The following is a 17560-nucleotide window of genomic DNA, read 5'->3' on the forward strand; positions in this document are numbered from 1 at the left end:
GCAGCATTTACGGTGATATGGACTCTGCAGAAGTCGGGACATTCATACTTATTTCGTTTCGCCGAGCAGCGCTGTTGTGTTTGTGTTATACATGACCTCCCGCCCTCACCGACCGTCAAACAATCATGTCAATGCGGAGCTATACGGAGCACTCCGCATTGTTAAAACATTTGAGAGGAGCACCGCGATGCGGTACAGAGCTCAATTTGGCCCCTGCGTGCCTTTGGAGGCTCCTCTATTGCGCCACACCATCCACACCGCGCCTCAGACCACATTTTCAGATCAAGAATAAAATGGCTCTAAGCTTTTGGTTACAGAGAGGGAACTCTTTGGTTAGACACAGTTCAAACTTAAAAAAATACCAAATGTACTGATGACAGGGAGTAATGACCAGCTCATATTCATTGTCTTGTTTGATAAAAAATGAATGTCTTTTGTCAGCAATACTCACAATGTACCTATATCTTTCCTGTAAATTGCATAGACCTACTGGTAAATGTAGACCACCTCATAACAACTTAGATATAGGCCTATGGATTACAGGACTTGGTTTTGCATAATGATGAAATCAGTTTGTGCCTAATTAATTCATACATTTCCTGTGTGACAGATCAAATAGACAGTGTCCATCTAAGATGGGATGGTGATTATAGGTCTGGTGTGGGTGAGACTGGGAAAAAAGACATCTGTATTTGTGATGTTTTTTTTTTTATGGCCATGTGAGTGTTACATAACAACCTCAATTGCTGCAATTTGCACACTCAATTATGTTTATCTGACTCACATTGTGTTAGGAATTTTGTTAATAAATAGTTAAAACAAATTCTAGCTTTAGATAAAACTATAACTAATTGAACTCTGCACGCCTGGTGAAAAGAGATTTGTGTTGTGGGTTATAAAGTAAGCAGAAAGGGTKATTAAACTCTGGTTGAACTGACCCAACTTAGCCCTGAGATGTTTAGATAAGGCTGTGGGTCACTTTTTTTTCTGCTAAAGTGGTAATAAATTATAGTGAGCCTTCAGGATAATTGATTATATTATCTGTCATGTGTGTGTGCTGTGAAGTTGGAATGAACTTTTGAACCTGTTTTCTATTTGTTAGGACAATGAGACTTATTCTGTAACCTATGACGTCATATCTTGTATATAAGTCTGTGTTTATGATCAAATGGGAGCTTGCTCCGAGAATAAACACTATTATCTAATTTTAATAAGACTGTATCCTGTCTATTTTATGTTAATAAGTATCTTACAAATTCTTATAAATAGACAGATTGAATTTAATGAATGAGTATATTAGAGGAATTATTTAATTCCACTAACACATTGTCAGACAGCATCTTCTGTTTATTTGAATAATAATACCACATGGCTCTTTTAAAAAACCCTTGAAGTAATTCAAGTGTTAGACTATTGGCCATGTGGCTGATTTATAAATAACCTAAATGTGAATTGTTTTGTAATTTAGGCCTATATTACAAAAATTAACTACAGAGATATGATTTTGTTTTGCAATTATTTTCTTTAATAAATGTAGTTATTGTAAATGGTGGGGGTGGTCTTTAATTATAATGTCAACTATAGTCTCCTCAATTTCCAGGAGTAGCTGGTTGCCAGGCAACTAGGGAGAGGAACCATGGTGATACTGAGGGAAGAGGATGGAGAAACAAGTGGGGTCTGATGAAGAGGACAGTGTCTTTATGTATTGTAACATTGTTTCCATGTAAGTACACCATGGTCTTGTAGGCTTGAAACCTGGAGGACTGTTTAGTTTGGCTCTCATTGGCAGAGAAAAAATGCAAATTGACTACTGTGAATTGACAACCCTTCTGCTATTTGTCAACGTGTTTGGAAATGACAGAGAGCCGTAGAGGCAAATCAGATGATCTCAAACCTATTTTTTTCATACACCTTGTTTGTGTATAACATATGCATATACCAACATGGAGAGTCGAGGTACACCCTCTGTACGGCATTGTCTTTTTCACAATGCAGTTATGCTTATTAATGGATTGTATTCATTTCATGTTGCCTCAGAGATGGTTTGAGCACAGTAATTAAATCTTCCAGATTTAGACCACCAATGGGCCACAAGATGGTGACATAACATCAGTATGTGTCAGAGTTAAAGCAGCTTGAGCAGAGAGGTTTAATTATGCAATGCTGTAGTCTCCAGCTGTAGTTGACAGTTTTTCGACATGTGCTGTGGCATATGTATCTTTGATCTGTACAATAAGATATTCTGTAACTGCCACCAAACAACAAAAACAAAGCACCCCGGCATGAAAACACACACGCACACAAATACTTAATGGAACTAGTCCCAATCATAACTCTGCCAATTTAGCAGAATCAGGCTGGCATGCTGTACTGTAATCATTTTACAGTTGGATTGCAGTCCTGGTTTTTGGGATCAATATGTCATTGTGCTCCCACTGGTATATCCTTGTAGAGTCCTGTGTAAAGCATGGCGCTTGCAACGCCACATGATTGTAGATTTGATTTCCACGGGGAACCCGTATGAAGAAGAAAAATAAAGTATAAGAATGTATACATTCACTATTGTAAGGAACTCTGGGTAAGTGTGTCTGCTAAAATGTAAATGAGTCAGGACTCTATTCTTCCTGGTTGGCACATGGATTAGGAATCTAAGAAAGGAGTGTTTTGGAGCACTTATTTTGGGATTATGTGCTTTTATAAACTGGGTGGTTTGAGCCCTGAATTGTGATTGGTTGAAAGCCATGGTATATCAGACCATAAAACATTGAGTTTTACTGCTCTATTTATGTTGGTAACCAGTTTATAATAGCAATAAGGCTCCTCAGGGGTTTATGATATATGGCCACTATACCACAGCTAAGGGCTGTGTCGTGCATGAGAACAGCCCTTAGTCGTGGTATATTGGCCATATACCACGGCTCCTGATTGGCGCAGCGGTCTAAGGCACTGCATCTCAGTGCAAGAGATGCAAGCGGAGCAGATCAGCCTGCATTTACAATACGAGAGCAGAAAAACTCAATCTTGAAGCTGAGATAAACCAAGTGTTTTTCAGATTTATTTTCCGTTCATTGGACAATTACCTTTTAGTATGTACACACCAGGGACGTTACTAGAGATTCATGGCTAGGGGGGGTAAGCCTCTTTTAGGGGGGTCTGGCATACTCCCTCCTGTCCGTTTACTGTTAAGCCACAGAAGTAGCTGAAACTGTTAGCTAATGTTAACCAAAATGTTAGCTACAAGTAGGCCTAACGGTACATGTACACTAGATAGCGGTAAATTGCCGCGTGCCGCTTAGGCCGTCCATTGTGACTCGCTTGTGGGCGTGCTGGCAGCAAATAGTTTGTGCGTCAAGAATTCGGCATAGGATGTTTGTATGAAGGTCTGGTTATTAAATGGGTACATAGTTCAAAAGTAATATCCTCTAAACCGCTCTAGTGACAAACAGTCTTTGTTGCCTTGTTTCCAATTGTCCACATGGCTGGGAGAACCTATTCAAGTAAGTAAATACATTTAGAAAATGTAAAAYAAAAGCTATGTATTATTAGCTAACTAGCTACAGTTCAGACTAGCTCAAATGAGCTGCTAAATGAGCTAGCCAGTCGGCTAGCTTGCTATCTAGCCAACTTCACATACTGTATAGATTGCTAAGTGAATTAAATATCATCAGCTACCTAACTTCATATTAGCTAGCTATCTTGATGTATTTATCACTGTAAAAAACAAACTCCAAATGCATTGGAGGGTGAAAGGAGAGCAGCCCCAACTGTCAGTGAGAGAGTAGGCTTTTCTGGACAGGGCAGGTACTTGTGTAATTCCTGTCCCTAGAAGTGAGGACGAAGATAATAGTAACATAATATTCAGTTAGGTGTAATTTGACTATAATGAAGTCTGTTTCTTGTGAGGTTTTCTGTCCTCAGATAAAGAGAGCTATGCAAGCCTGTCTACATATGAAGAGCAGTGGTTCTCAGTCCTGGGGACTCAAAGGGGTGCACATTGTTGTTTTTGCCTTAGTACTGCACAGCTGATTCAAATTATCAACTCATCAAGCTTCAAGTGATATTTATGTATTCATTTGTGATGCTATCCTTGATGTTATCCTTTTCGGCGCCGGGACTTCCGGCGCCGAAAAGAGATGGCCGCCTCGCTTCGCGTTCCTTGGAAAATATGCAGTATTTTGTTTTTTTACGTGTTATTTCTTACATCGGTACCCCAGGTAATCTTAGGTTTCATTACATACAGTCGGGAGGAACTACTGAATATACGATTAACCGTCAACTCATCATCGTTCCTACCAGGAAATGACTTTCCCGAAACGGATCCAGTGTTTTGCCTTCCACCCAATACAATGGATCTGATCCCAGCCGGCGACCCTGTGCGACGCCGAAAAAGGGGCAAACGAGGCGGTCTCGTGGTCAGGCTTCGGAGACGGGCACATCGCGCTCCACCCCTAGCATACTACTCGCCAATGTCCAGTCTCTTGACAATAAGGTTGATGAAATCCGAGCACGGGTAGCATTCCAGAGAGACATCAGGGATTGCAACGTGCTCTGCTTCACGAAACATGGCTAACTCAAGGGACGCTAACGGAGTCGGTGCAGCCAGCTGGTTTCTTCATGCATCGCGCCGACAGAAACAAACATCTTTCCGGTAAGAAGAGGGCGGGGGGGTATGCCTTATGATTAACGAGAAGTGGTGTGATCATCATAACAAAAACACAGGAACTCAAGTCATCTGTTCACCTGATCTGGAACTCCTCACAATCAAATGTCGACCGCATTATCTACCAGGGAATTCTCTTCAATCATAATCACAGCCGTATATATTCCCCCCCAAGCAGACACATCGATGGCCCTGAACGAACTTTATCTGACTCTTTGTAAACTGGAAACCACACACCCTGAGGCTGCATTCATCGTAGCTGGGGATTTTAACAAGGCTAATCTAAAAACAAAACTCCCTAAATTCTATCAGCATATCGATTGTGCTACCAGGGCTGGAAAAACTCTAGACCATTGTTATACTAATTTCCGCGACGCTATTAAGGCCCTTCCCCGCCCCCCTTTCGGAAAAGCTGACCACGACTCCATTTTGTTGATTCCAGCCTACAAACAGAAACTCAAACAACAAGCTCCCGCGCTCAGGTCTGTTCAACGCTGGTCCGACCAATCTGAATCCACGCTTCAAGACTGCTTCGATCACGCGGATTGGAATATGTTCCGCATCGCGTCCAACAACAATATTGACGAATATGCTGTCGGTGAGCGAGTTCATTAGGAAGTGCATTGACGATGTCGTACCCACAGCAACGATAAAAACATTCCCAACCAGAAACCGTGGATTGACGCAGCATTCGCGTGAAACTGAAAGCGCGAACCACTGCTTTTAACCAGGGCAAGGTGACCGGAAGCATGACCGAATACAAACAGTGTAGCTATTCTCTCCGCAAGGCAATCAAACAGCAGGCTAAGTCTCAGTACAGAGACAAAATCGAGTCGCAATTCAACAGCTCAGACACAAGAGGTATGTGGCGGGTCTACAGTCAATCACGGACTACAAAAAGAAAAACCAGCCCCGTCGCGGACCAGGATGTCTTGCTCCCAGACAGGCTAAACAACTTTTTGCCCGCTTTGAGGACAATACAGTGCCACTGACACGCCCCCTACCAAAACCTGCGGGCTCTCCTTCACTGCAGCCGAGGTGAGTAAACATTAAACGGTGTAACCCTCGCAAGGCTGCAGGCCCAGAGGCATTCCCAGCCGCGTCCTCAGAGCATGCGCAGACCAGCTGGCTGGTGTGTTTACGGACATATTCAATCAATCCTTATCCCAGTCTGCTGTTCCCACATGCTTCAAGAGGGCCACCATTGTTCCTGTTCCCAAGAAAGCTAAGGTAACTGAGCTAAACGACTACCGCCCGTAGCACTCACTTCCGTCATCATGAAGCTTTGAGAGACTAGTCAAGGACCATATCACCTCCACCCTACCGGACACCCTAGACCCACTCCAATTTGCTTACCGACCCAATAGGTCCACAGACGACGCAACGCAACCACACTGCACACTGCCCTAACCCATCTGGACAAGAGGAAACCCATGTGAGAATGCTGTTCATCGATTACAGCTCAGCATTTAACACCATATGACCCTCCAAACTCGTCATCAAGCTCGAGACCCTGGGTCTCGACCCCGCCCTGTGCAACTGGGTCCCGGACTTCCTGACGGGCCGCCCCAGTGGTGAGGGTAGGTAACAACATCTCCACCCCGCTGATCCTCAACACTGGGGCCCACAAAGTGCGTTCTGAGCCCTCTCCTGTACTCCCTGTTCACCCACGACTGCGTGGCCATGCACGCCCTCCAACTCAATCATCAAGTTTGCGGATGACACTACAGGTGGAGCTTGATTACCAACAACGACGAGACGGCTACAGGAGGAGGTGAGGGCCCTCGGAGTGTGGTGTCAGGAAAAAACCTCACACTCAACGTCAACAAAACAAAGGAGATGATTGTGGACTTCAGGAAACAGCAGAGGGAGCACCCCCCTATCCACATCGACGGGTCAGTAGTGAGAAGGTGGAAAGTTTTAAGTTCCTCGGTGTACACATCACGGACAAACTGAATTGGTCCACCCACACAGACAGCGTTGTGAAGAAGGCGCAGCAGCGCCTCTTCAACCTCAGGAGGCTGAAGAAATTCGGCTTGTCACCAAAAGCACTCACAAACTTCTACAGATGCACAATCGAGAGCATCCTGTCGGGCTGTATCACCGCCTGGTACGGCAACTGCTCCGCCCACAACCGTAAGGCTCTCCAGAGGGTAGTGAGGTCCGCAGAACGATACACCAGGGGCAAACTACCTGCCCTCCAGGACACCTACACCACCCGATGTCACAGGAAGGCCATAAAAGATCATCAAGGACAACAACCACCCAAGCCACTGCCTGTTCACCCCGCTATCATCCAGAAGGCGAGGTCAGTACAGGTGCATCAAAGCAGGGACCGAGAGACTGAAAAACAGCTTCTATCTCAAGGCCATCAGACTGTTAAACAGCCACCACTAACATTTAGCGGCCGCTGCCAACATACTGACTCAACTCCAGCCACTTTAAAAATGGGAATTGATGGAAATTATGTAAAAATGTACCACTAGCCACTTTTACAATGCCACTTAATACAATGTTTACATACCCTACATTACCCATCTCATATGTATTATACTGTACTCATATATCATCTACTGCATCTTGCCATCTTTATGTAATACATGTACCACTAGCCACTTTAAACTATGCCACTTTATGTTTACATACCTACAGTACTCATCTCATATGTATTATACCGACTCCTATAGCCAGCTACTGCATCTGCCATGCCGTTCTGTACCACCACTCATTCATATATCTTTATGTACATATTCTTTATCCCTTTACACTTGTGTGTGTGTGTAAGGTAGTAGTTGTGGAATTGTTAGGTTAGATTACTGTTGGTTATTACTGCATTGTCGGAACTAGAAGCACAAGCATTTCGCTACACTCGCATTAACATCTGCTAACCATGTGTATGTGACTAATAAAATTTGATTTGATTTGATTTATTGTCACATGCACATATGTGTCTATCAATCCAATGTTATCATGATTTGTTATCAGGTATATTATACTTTAGTAATACACAATGACCTGGTGATGTAAGTCTAATCATGACATTGTCTTTCATATTCCTAGATACCTTGTAACTGGAGATTCCTTCTAAACGATTGCCTACAGTTAACGTGTAGGGCACTGCAAGGTTGGGTGACCAGAGCCATCTGGGACTGCCTCCTGGGGGTATTCAGGTGTGTGAAGGCTACCTGTGTCCTGCATAACTTCATGAGGATGGACACGAGGACCAGGAGGGGATCTGCAGCTCGCCGCCATGTGCCAGAGGAGAAGTCTGCTGCTCTGCAGGATGTTTCAAGGATAGGGTCCAACAACGCAGCAAGAGAGGCAATCTGTGTGCGGGAGATCTTCACCTCCTACTTCTTCGAAGAGGGTGCTGTTCCCTGGCAACACCATAGACTACACTATGCACAACCATTGGCTCTTTTAAGAGCCATTCACATTGCAATAAGAGTATTCTTCCATTTACTTAGCTATGTCAACTGCAGTTATTCAATTCCAAGTTTCTACTTCTCAGGTGAGGGTGCTGTTTAGGTGAGGGTGTGATGTCTGTACAAAAACAACAGGCTCTTTTAAGAGTCACCCATATTGAAAAAATGTAGAACAATTAGACACCCTATAACCCACACCTACACACTCATGTATCAATCTGATTGATGGATTGTGTTGTGCAGTAAGCAGGCTCAAGTGTATAACTGTGGCTCATTCCACCTTCAACAAATAGGCAAGAGGGCACACCATGGAGAATAGTAAGACACTTCCTTATTTCTATAACTACGCTATATTGTTTGTCCTCGTGTGCCCGTTCATGTTTTTCAGCATTAAGTACCCTGCAGCCACTTACTGTGGTGTGGACACCAGGTGACGCCACACACAGATTCCTGTTGAACACGGTCTCTCTAACTACCTTATTTTCTCAATAACAGTCTCTCTCCTTCACTTTCATCCCTCTCTCCTCTTCTCCCTAAATCCTCTAGGTTATATCAGCTGTGTCAGTGAACCCCTCCCGTATCTGAACTGGCTACATAGAGGGCACTTGGTCAAGTCAACAGGAAGTATTATTAAAGAGATGCTTTACAGTGAAATACAGATAGAGATGCAGTAGTCCCAGAGTTAATGATCCAAGGTCAGTTTTGCATTTCACCTGATTATTATGATGACTAACAATGTTAGAATAAAAACAAGGCTTAAGCATGCTCTCTCTATCCATCTGTCTCTTGTCTGCAGATGTTTTGATGTGAGAGAGGATGCCAACCCCCAGTCCCGTCATCGCCACCTCACCTGCTCTTAAGATAACCTTTGGGCCGACTTGAGACACTATTATGTAATTGTGATGAACTGAGAGAATATTTCGGTTGCACTGTGATTCATTAATCATATGCTGCCTTCCCTGCTCCTATGTTCTTACCTCTTTCCCTTTGTCTTTTCCACCTCTTTCTTCCTGTTTTTATATTGCACAAAAGATGTGCATTGATGTACAGATTGAACTTGTATTTATAATATTACAATTATATTTATAATGCATGTATTTATAACACTTGGTTAAAGAACTTCTTTCAATAAAGTGTTTAATTCTCTACTGGTTGAAATTAAGTCTCATTTAATGAAATACTACACCTATCCTGTGTTTATCAGATCAATGCAGATGAATGGCATTAGATATTCAGATGAACCGGTTTTAGACAATTTACATGATGCATAGGAAGTGTAGTACACTGTTTTTATATTCTATTTCTGTATATATGAATTACAAATCAGCCTTTAACTAGTTAAATCCTGTTTCTAGTCTATTAGTTACAATGTGTAACCATTGATGACCAAGATTGGTAAACACTGTTGACGTGTATAATTGTAATACATACATGCAGACACAACATCATTCAAAGACTGGAATTTGATACTCCTGGTATTGGATATGACTGAAAAATAATCTGAAAGACATTCAAACCTGAACTGTACCTTTATTTGCCAAGGTAGAGTACATGATCAGTGAATATATTAAATGTACAGGCTACAATGTGGGGATCTCATGCATGGTAATAACTACATGTATATACGACTTGTATCCTTGGCACAAAGTTATATTCTACTCAATATTAGTTGAGTAGATATCTACTCAAAGTTATATTCTACATAGCTAGCTACGTTATTTCATCTATCTGCATTGCATAGCAAATATCAGGAAGGCAAGCTTACAAAATTGTACATTCAATTTGCAGTAAATGCTTTAGCTAGCTAGATTCTTTACATACACTGTTTCACAAGACGACAGCCTGGTTTGCTGGTTGTTTCAGGAGTCCCTAAAACATTAAACAATTACAATTTCATACTCATGTCACAACGCTCATAAAGCTAACCAGATAACTTAGCTGGCTAATGTTAGCTAGTCAGCTAGCTTGCTAAATCGCAATTTTCGCAAATTAACTTTATGATTTAAAAAAAATATGCATAATCGTTTGTCTCTACACTAACTAACATATTCCTGTCAACTGTATTTTTTTGTTGTTGCATGATTCGTTGTGACGTTATAATCACTTACATTTGCGTCCATCCTAGTATTTTTGTCAGACATCTTTGCTGAAGAAAGTCTATAACACGGTATTTTGTCCCCCCACACCAAACGCGATCACGACACGCAGGTTAAAATATCAAAACAAACTCTGAACCAATTACATTAATTTGGGTACAGGTCGAAAAGCATAAAACATTTATTGTAATTTAGCTAGCTAGCTTGCACTTGCTAGCTAATTTGTTTTTATTTTTATTTATTTTTTATTGCTATCTAATTTGTCCTATTTAGCTAGCTTGCTGTTGCTAGCTAATTTGTGCTGGGATATAAACATTGAGTTGTGTATTTTGTGCTTGTGACCCAGAAACTCTTGGCCATTTATTTTGGGACTGTTCTTATGTCAGAAGATTTTGGAGTGAGTTAGAAGATTTTATTTTAAAATAAACAACRATTAATGTTAATGTGAAAGACTGATATTATGTTTTATTTAGATCCAAATGATATGGACCCTGATTTTACTTTCATTGTTAATTTGTTTATCTTTCATGGAAGATTCTTTGTCCATAAAATGAAGTGGGCAGAGAACAAACCCCTCTTCACATTATTTAAGATAAAATTGAAATGTTATTTTGAAATGATCACTAAATGTAAAAACAAAAAAGCAATACGCACCATAAAAGTATTTAACAAATTGAAAATTAATCTTGATATGTAATACCCCTGTCTGTTAGGTTTATGTACTCTTGTTTGTATATTTCAGGTTTTTTGTATTTGTTATGTTCATATAAAAAATACTACTAATAATAATAAATAAAATTAAAATTAAATAAACATTGAGTTGTTATTTTACCTGAAATGTCCTCTACTCCGCCAATTAATCCACACATAAAACGGTCAACCGAATCGTTTCTAGTCATTCTTCTTCCTTCCAGGCTTTTTCTTCTCGACATTATATTGCGATTGGCAACTTTCATAAATTAGGTGCATTACCGCCACTGACCTCATTCGTCTTTCAGTCACCCAGATGGGTATAACCAATGAGGAGATGGCACGTGGGTACCTGCTTCTATAAAGCGGTGTAGTAAGATGCGATGGAACAGTTGATGAAAAAATGGAAATTACAAATAAAATATATTGACTGATATTGATTTATTTAGGGGTGACTAATGAATATTTTAAAGCCCCCCTAAAATAGGCCTAGCGATGTCCCTGGTACACACTCAGATAGAGGGTACAAAGGCTAGGTACAACAAAAGTAAGGCTGACTTGTGACAGTATAATGTGAATTTTGAAACTATATTTGTGTGAGATATCTCATGGGGCTTGTATTTACCTGTATTTTCATTATAGCACTTAGAAATAGACACTTACCCCCAGTGAAAATATTTAATGTAGTATAATGCACACACATTAAACCAGAAACCAATTTACTCCATTGTCTGATCAAGTCTCTTTGTTGCCAAGGCAACTCCTTCTCCAGATTTCACATTTTCAACTGAAGAGAAATGTTATGCACCAACAGCTTCATTTGACTTTACCTTATGTCTTTAGGATTATGATCAAATTACACACTTCAGTATAATGACTTCAATTACCAGGTCTTAGTCTGTGGTGCAATAGTTACATTTCAATGAGTATTTGTAAATGGATATTCCTATAGGTTTTTACAGGGGTAAGATAGGAAGGAACTGCATGAGGAAGAGTCCAATCACCCATGGTTTAGGGACAACAATGGGCTCCCGAGTGCTCCTGAGTGGCACAGCAGTCTAAGGCACTGCCTCTTAGTGCTAGAGGTGTCACTACAGACACGCTGGTTCAAATCCAGGCTGTGTCACAATTGCCTGTGATTGGGAGTCCCGTAGGGTGGTGTACATTTGGCCCAGTGTCATCCGGGTTTGGCCAGTGTAGCCCGTCATTGTAAATAAGAATATGTTCTTGACTAGTTAAATAAATAAAAAACAATGGACTAGAGTTACTGTGTGCTACATTATGATAGAAAATCCATGAGTTATGGGGACAGTGCAACAAAACACCAATTTAACCCTGATTAGAAGTGCTCTATCTTCTCGAGCAATACCTCTGATTCAGTGCTTTATCAGTCCCTGATAAGTGAAACAGGCATCACACTGTTTTCACCCAGTGATTTAAATTTTACATGGGGCAGCAGGTAGCCTAGTGGTTAGAGCGTTGGACTTGTAACCGAAAGGTTGTAAGATCAAATCCCTGAGCTGACAAGGTAAATATCTGTCCTTCTACCCCTGAACAAGGCAGTTAACCCACTGTTCCTAGGCTGTCATTGAAAATATGAATTTGTTTGTTAATAACTATTAAAAAAAAGTCAAACTACTGCTGTAATTATAGTTGATGGCATTGCCACTGGTAGTGATTGTCATTTTGGTAAATTATGGAGAGACCAAGCTGTTTAACCCATTTTGCTAACCATTTAATTGATCAAATAGAATTCTAAAGAAGATTAAATAAAACGTGAGGAGAGAAACCACAGAATTTGTTTATATACATGGAAATATCAGGGTTGGGGTCAATTACATTCTAATTCAGTCGATTCAGGAAGTAAACTGAAATTCTAAATCTAATTCTAATTCTTCTCCATGCCTCTCTTTGAGAACATTTTTTGAATTAGAATTTCAGTTTACTTCCTGAATCGACGGAATTGAAATGGCATTGACCCCAACTCTAGGTAGTCACAACTGTGCTGCATTAATCTGACAGGGCCTCTCTCCAGATCCCACATCCCAACCAAGCCGCACTGCTTCTTAACACAGCACGCATCCAACCCGGAAGTCAGCTGCACCAATGTGTCGGAGGAAACGCCGGACACCTAGCGACCTGGTCAGCATGCACTGCGCCCGGCCCGCCACAGGAGTCACTAGTGCGCGATGAGACAAGGATATCCCTACCGGCCAAACCCTCCCAACCTGGACGACGCTAGGCCAATTGTGCGTCGCCCCATGGACCTCCCGGTCACGGCCGGCTGCGACAGAGCCTGGGCTCGAACCCAGAGTCTCTGGTGGCACAGACCACTGCGCCACCCGGGAGGCCTTGTCGTGGCGTCTTTTGATTGATAACCTGTGGATCGACTTATACTCACGCACAAAGGCATAGGAGAGGTTCTGGATGGGCTCGGAGGACTCTGTCTTTGAGGACCCTGCAGTCTCTGTCTGGAAGGGCCCAGCAGCCTCAGTCTGGGAAGTTCACTCTTCAGTCAAGATTTCCATGGGACACTATATGGCATGACAGGCCCTGTAACAAACATTACTTGGATTCTAGAATGTTGGATTCCCTTAAGTTCCATTGGACCACAGTTCCCTTTGATTCTATTCTGACCATGGTATGAACATTTAAAAATATGATCATCAAAAAGACTGTGATGATGATGTTGGAAAGGATGTGGTTATTTAGAGTCCATTTTTTCTTGGGCATGAAAGTGCTCCTGAGTGGCGCAGCGGTCAAGGCACTGCATCTCAGTGCTAGGGGCATCACTACAGTCCCTGGTTTGAATCCAGGCTGTATCACATCTGGCTGTGATTGGGAGTCCCATAGGGCGGTTAATAATTGGCCCAGCATCGTCCAGGTTTGGCTGGGGTATGCCGTCATTGTAAATAAGAAATGATTCTTAACTGACTTGCCTAGTTAAATAAAGATTAAATAAATTGAAAAACACACACACAGCTAGTGGAGTAACAGTAATTACTGTATGAATGCTTGATCCTCCTGAGGTATATCTTAACTCAATAATATAGATGAAGAATAGGGCTGGAGGAAAATGTCTTCCACAGGTCTCTGTCATGGCAACCGCAGCGGATGAGAGTGGGACATCATCTACTCATGGGCTTTCTGTCAAACATTATGGACATATTAAGTAAATATCAAGGGCTTCTCATGAATATCTCATTTGCAGACTGCCCACCCCTCCTGGACCTAGCTGTGAATGGCGTTGTTTGATATGAAAAATGCCCTCTGCATCCTACTGAAGTGCTAGATTGAATTCTGTATGTTGTTTTATTCACGCCTCCAGAGAATCGCTCCAATTTATTTTCCTCATAGACGAGGTGTGCTGCTTAAATCAGTGGTGTGTGTGTGTGTGTTATGCGCTGCTTAAAGCAGGTGTGTGTGTGTGTGTTATGCGCTGCTTAAAGCAGGTGTGTGTGTGTATGTGTATGTGTGTGATATGCACACAGACGACGGTGAAATAATAGGTCACTGTCGTCTCAAGGCAAGCCACTGAAGAGAGAGGAAATGATGTGACATGTCCCTCATCTTTATTTTACATCAGTCGCATTCACACATTGGTCCTTTACGCGCTAGAGCTCTCCTTTCATTTTAATCAAACAACAAAACGGAGGTGACATGAAACAAACATAAAAAAAGGCTAGTTTGAGGAAATTCTGTTCTCTACACAGGGATGGTGCATCCTGTCACTTTAACTAGACTTTTCTCAACTATGGAATCTTCCCTCCTCTGTGAGGTCATTTAAACATGTGCGTTTATTTATGCAGTATTTGTGTGTGCATGTGCATGGATGACTGTGTGTTTGTACTATTCCTCGAGACAATGCACAGCTGTCTCTTCTGCAGGGGTTCCTCTGTTGCCTGGCAGCCAAGTCCTTTTATTAGACGCCCGTTAGACTCCATTTATGCTAATTTATCATGGGGACAGAGAGGATCCAGATTTGCCTGCTGCCAACCTTCACTCACATCTGCTTGCCATGTTTGCAAATGCATGCTGATCCAATTAGACATTAAAGATGTCACTCAGTCACAGGAGGGACAGTCAGTCTGAAACGTTGGGTCCTGATAGGTTGGTGTGCCTTCAGAATACTAACATGTCATTGTCTTATCCCACCAGGTTGCCAGTCTCCTTCTAGCTGGAATTAACTCAAGCTCCTTCTTCTCTTTGCGAAGTGTGAAAACCAGAACAAAATGGTGAATCTCACTAAAATGGAGGTTATGAGTAACACTGAGAAAACCAAACCCGAAAGCCAGATGTGAAGGTCTGCCTGGCTGGTTAGCTGGCCTGAGGCTGCTCTCTCACCAGATGCCTAATTTGTGAGTTTAGTATTGTGTGTATTTATGATGTGGCTAGGCTGGCTGCTGGAGTTGGAGCAGGCTGAGGAGACAGGATGAGCCACCGCAGAGAGGAAACGTCATTGACAGGAGCTGAAGGCTGTCGGCCCCTAGAGGGCATGTGTCTGTCGGCCACTAGAGGGCATGTGTCTGTCGGCCACTAGAGGGCATGTGTCTGTCGGCCACTAGAGGGCATGTGTCTGTCGGCCACTAGAGGGCATGTGTCTGTCAGCCCCTAGAGGGCCATGTGTCTGTCGGCCACTAGAGGGCATGTTGTCTGTCGGCCACTAGAAGGGGCATGTGTCTGTCGCCCTAGAGGGCAATGTGTCGTCGGCCCAGAGGGCATGTGTCTGCGGCCCTAGAGGGCATGTGTCTGTCGGCACTAGAGGGCATGTGGTCTGTCGGCCACTAAGAAGGGCATGTGTCTGTCGGCTACTAGAGGGCATGTGTCTGTCGCCCCTAGAGGGCATGTGTCTGTCGGCCACTAGAGGGCATGTGTCTGTCGGCCACTAAGGCACTGGCGCATAGAGGGCAGTGTCTGTCGGCCACTAGAGGATGTGTCCCTGTCGGCCACTAGAGGGCATGTGGTCTGTCGGCCACTAGAGGGCATGTGTCTTGTCGGCCACTAGAGGGCATGTGTCTGTCGGCCCTAGAGGGCATTGTGTCGTGTCGCCACTAGAGGGCAATCGTGTTGTCGGCCACTAGAGGGCATGTGTCTGTCGGCCACTAGAGGGCAATGTGGTCTGTGTCGGCCACTAGAGGGCATGTGTCTGTCGGCCACTAGAGGGCATGTGTCTGTTCGGCCACTTGTGTCTCTGCTCTAACTTTACTTACCACCGCCATGCTCTGATAATGCAGAGAGGACAGAATAAATGTCTTTCAGGTTTAAAGAGTTTTGTTCTAATTGGACTTCCGAACTCATGCCTTTAGTTGAATAGCATCTTAATAAAAGGTGTTCCTGAAACTAGTTTAGTAAATATATGCCTGTGAAGTTTGATGCGCTCTAGTCAAGAATGAAATCTTAGGAATGAATGAGATACCAGGTCAGCATCAGCACGCAGCCTTCCTACATTAATACACCCAACAGATAGACTAGAACAACTAGTGAAGACATGTCCTTGTCCTCTGTAATGACAATCGGTTCCATTTGAGGAACATAGTTGGTGTGGCAGGATGACGCAAACAGGTTTCAGTGACCGGCAATTATCAGTGTACCAAAAGCCAAAACGTTCCTCAACTTCATCTTGTCACATCTTGGCATACAATACTTCAGTAGAGAGGCGAGATCAAAGACCCCCCTCGAACAAAGAGCTGGCTTTTGTTGTTTGATCTGCTCATCAGCACCACTAGACACTTTTGCGAGGCTATTCCATGTAATGGAATTCATAGCCATATTTTATACCAATGACCTTGAAAATATGGTATAGATTAGTATTATAGAATGAACCGTACTCTGATTCTGCGGCAAATCATGTTTGGGCTGCCCAATCTTCTATTGTTTCTGAGGCATTGTTGATGCAATTTCTGCAGTACCTCCTCCGTGACCTGTGGTCAGTTAAGAGATTGCTACACTTTGTGCTAGATGGTGCAACTGGGGAAATAAGCCCTTCACAAATCAGGGACAATGTACCACACATCACTGGGCTATAAATAGCCCTGATACTCACTGACACACATACAGCCCTCTGCCACTGACTTCAATCTCACGGGGAATCAATATCTGGAGAATTCCCAAGCAGTTTCTTGTCAAGTATTTCCATGCCATCCATGCTCATGCTAGCTAGCTTTCCCCGAAGTATTGTATTGGGACAACACAAAGAAATGGGTTGGTGTGGTGGAGTGTAGCTTTTTTTTCTTCTATGGAGGACATGGAGCAACTAGAAAGCTAGCATATATTCTTGCCTCATGCATCATTTAATACCACGGGGGGGGCGTCCACTTTCTCACACCGAAATGTATGACGAAGAGGAGAGAGAGCAGATGGAAGCGACAGAGAGAGAGAGAGAGCATGACAGAGGCGAGGGAGGGAGCGGAGGGGGAGGGAGGGAGGGGAGGGAGGGATGGGGAGGGAGGGAAGGGGAGGGAGAGCGAGAAGAGCAGAGGGAAGAGAGAGCAAGGGCGAGAGAGCGAGAGAGACCGTAGGGAGAAGAGAGCAAGGGGAGAGAGCGAGAGAGACCAAGGAGAGAGAGGCAAGGGAAGAAGAGAGCTCGAGGAGAGAGCAGGGAGAGAGACGAGGAACCGAAGAGAGGAAGGAGAGAACGAGAGAGACGAGGGAGAGAGAGCAAGGGAGAGAGAGGCGAAGAGCGACGCAGG

General features: G+C 43.1%; 1 long non-coding RNA gene across 2 annotated transcripts; it reads left to right on the forward strand.

Moving 5' to 3' along the window:
* The first annotated feature begins 2950 nt into the window (after positions 1-2950).
* On the forward strand, positions 2951-9233 carry LOC139022868 (uncharacterized). Of its 2 annotated transcripts, none has more exons than XR_011473930.1 (3): positions 2951-3987; positions 7721-8780; positions 8882-9233. It is a non-coding gene; the product is annotated as an uncharacterized lncRNA (long non-coding RNA). The 2 variants fall into 2 exon arrangements; XR_011473931.1 differs by having other exon boundaries at positions 2952-3497.
* The last annotated feature ends 8327 nt before the right edge of the window (positions 9234-17560 follow it).

Source organism: Salvelinus sp. IW2-2015, linkage group LG23, assembly GCF_002910315.2.
Source record: "Salvelinus sp. IW2-2015 linkage group LG23, ASM291031v2, whole genome shotgun sequence".
Lineage (NCBI taxonomy): Eukaryota > Metazoa > Chordata > Actinopteri > Salmoniformes > Salmonidae > Salvelinus > Salvelinus sp. IW2-2015.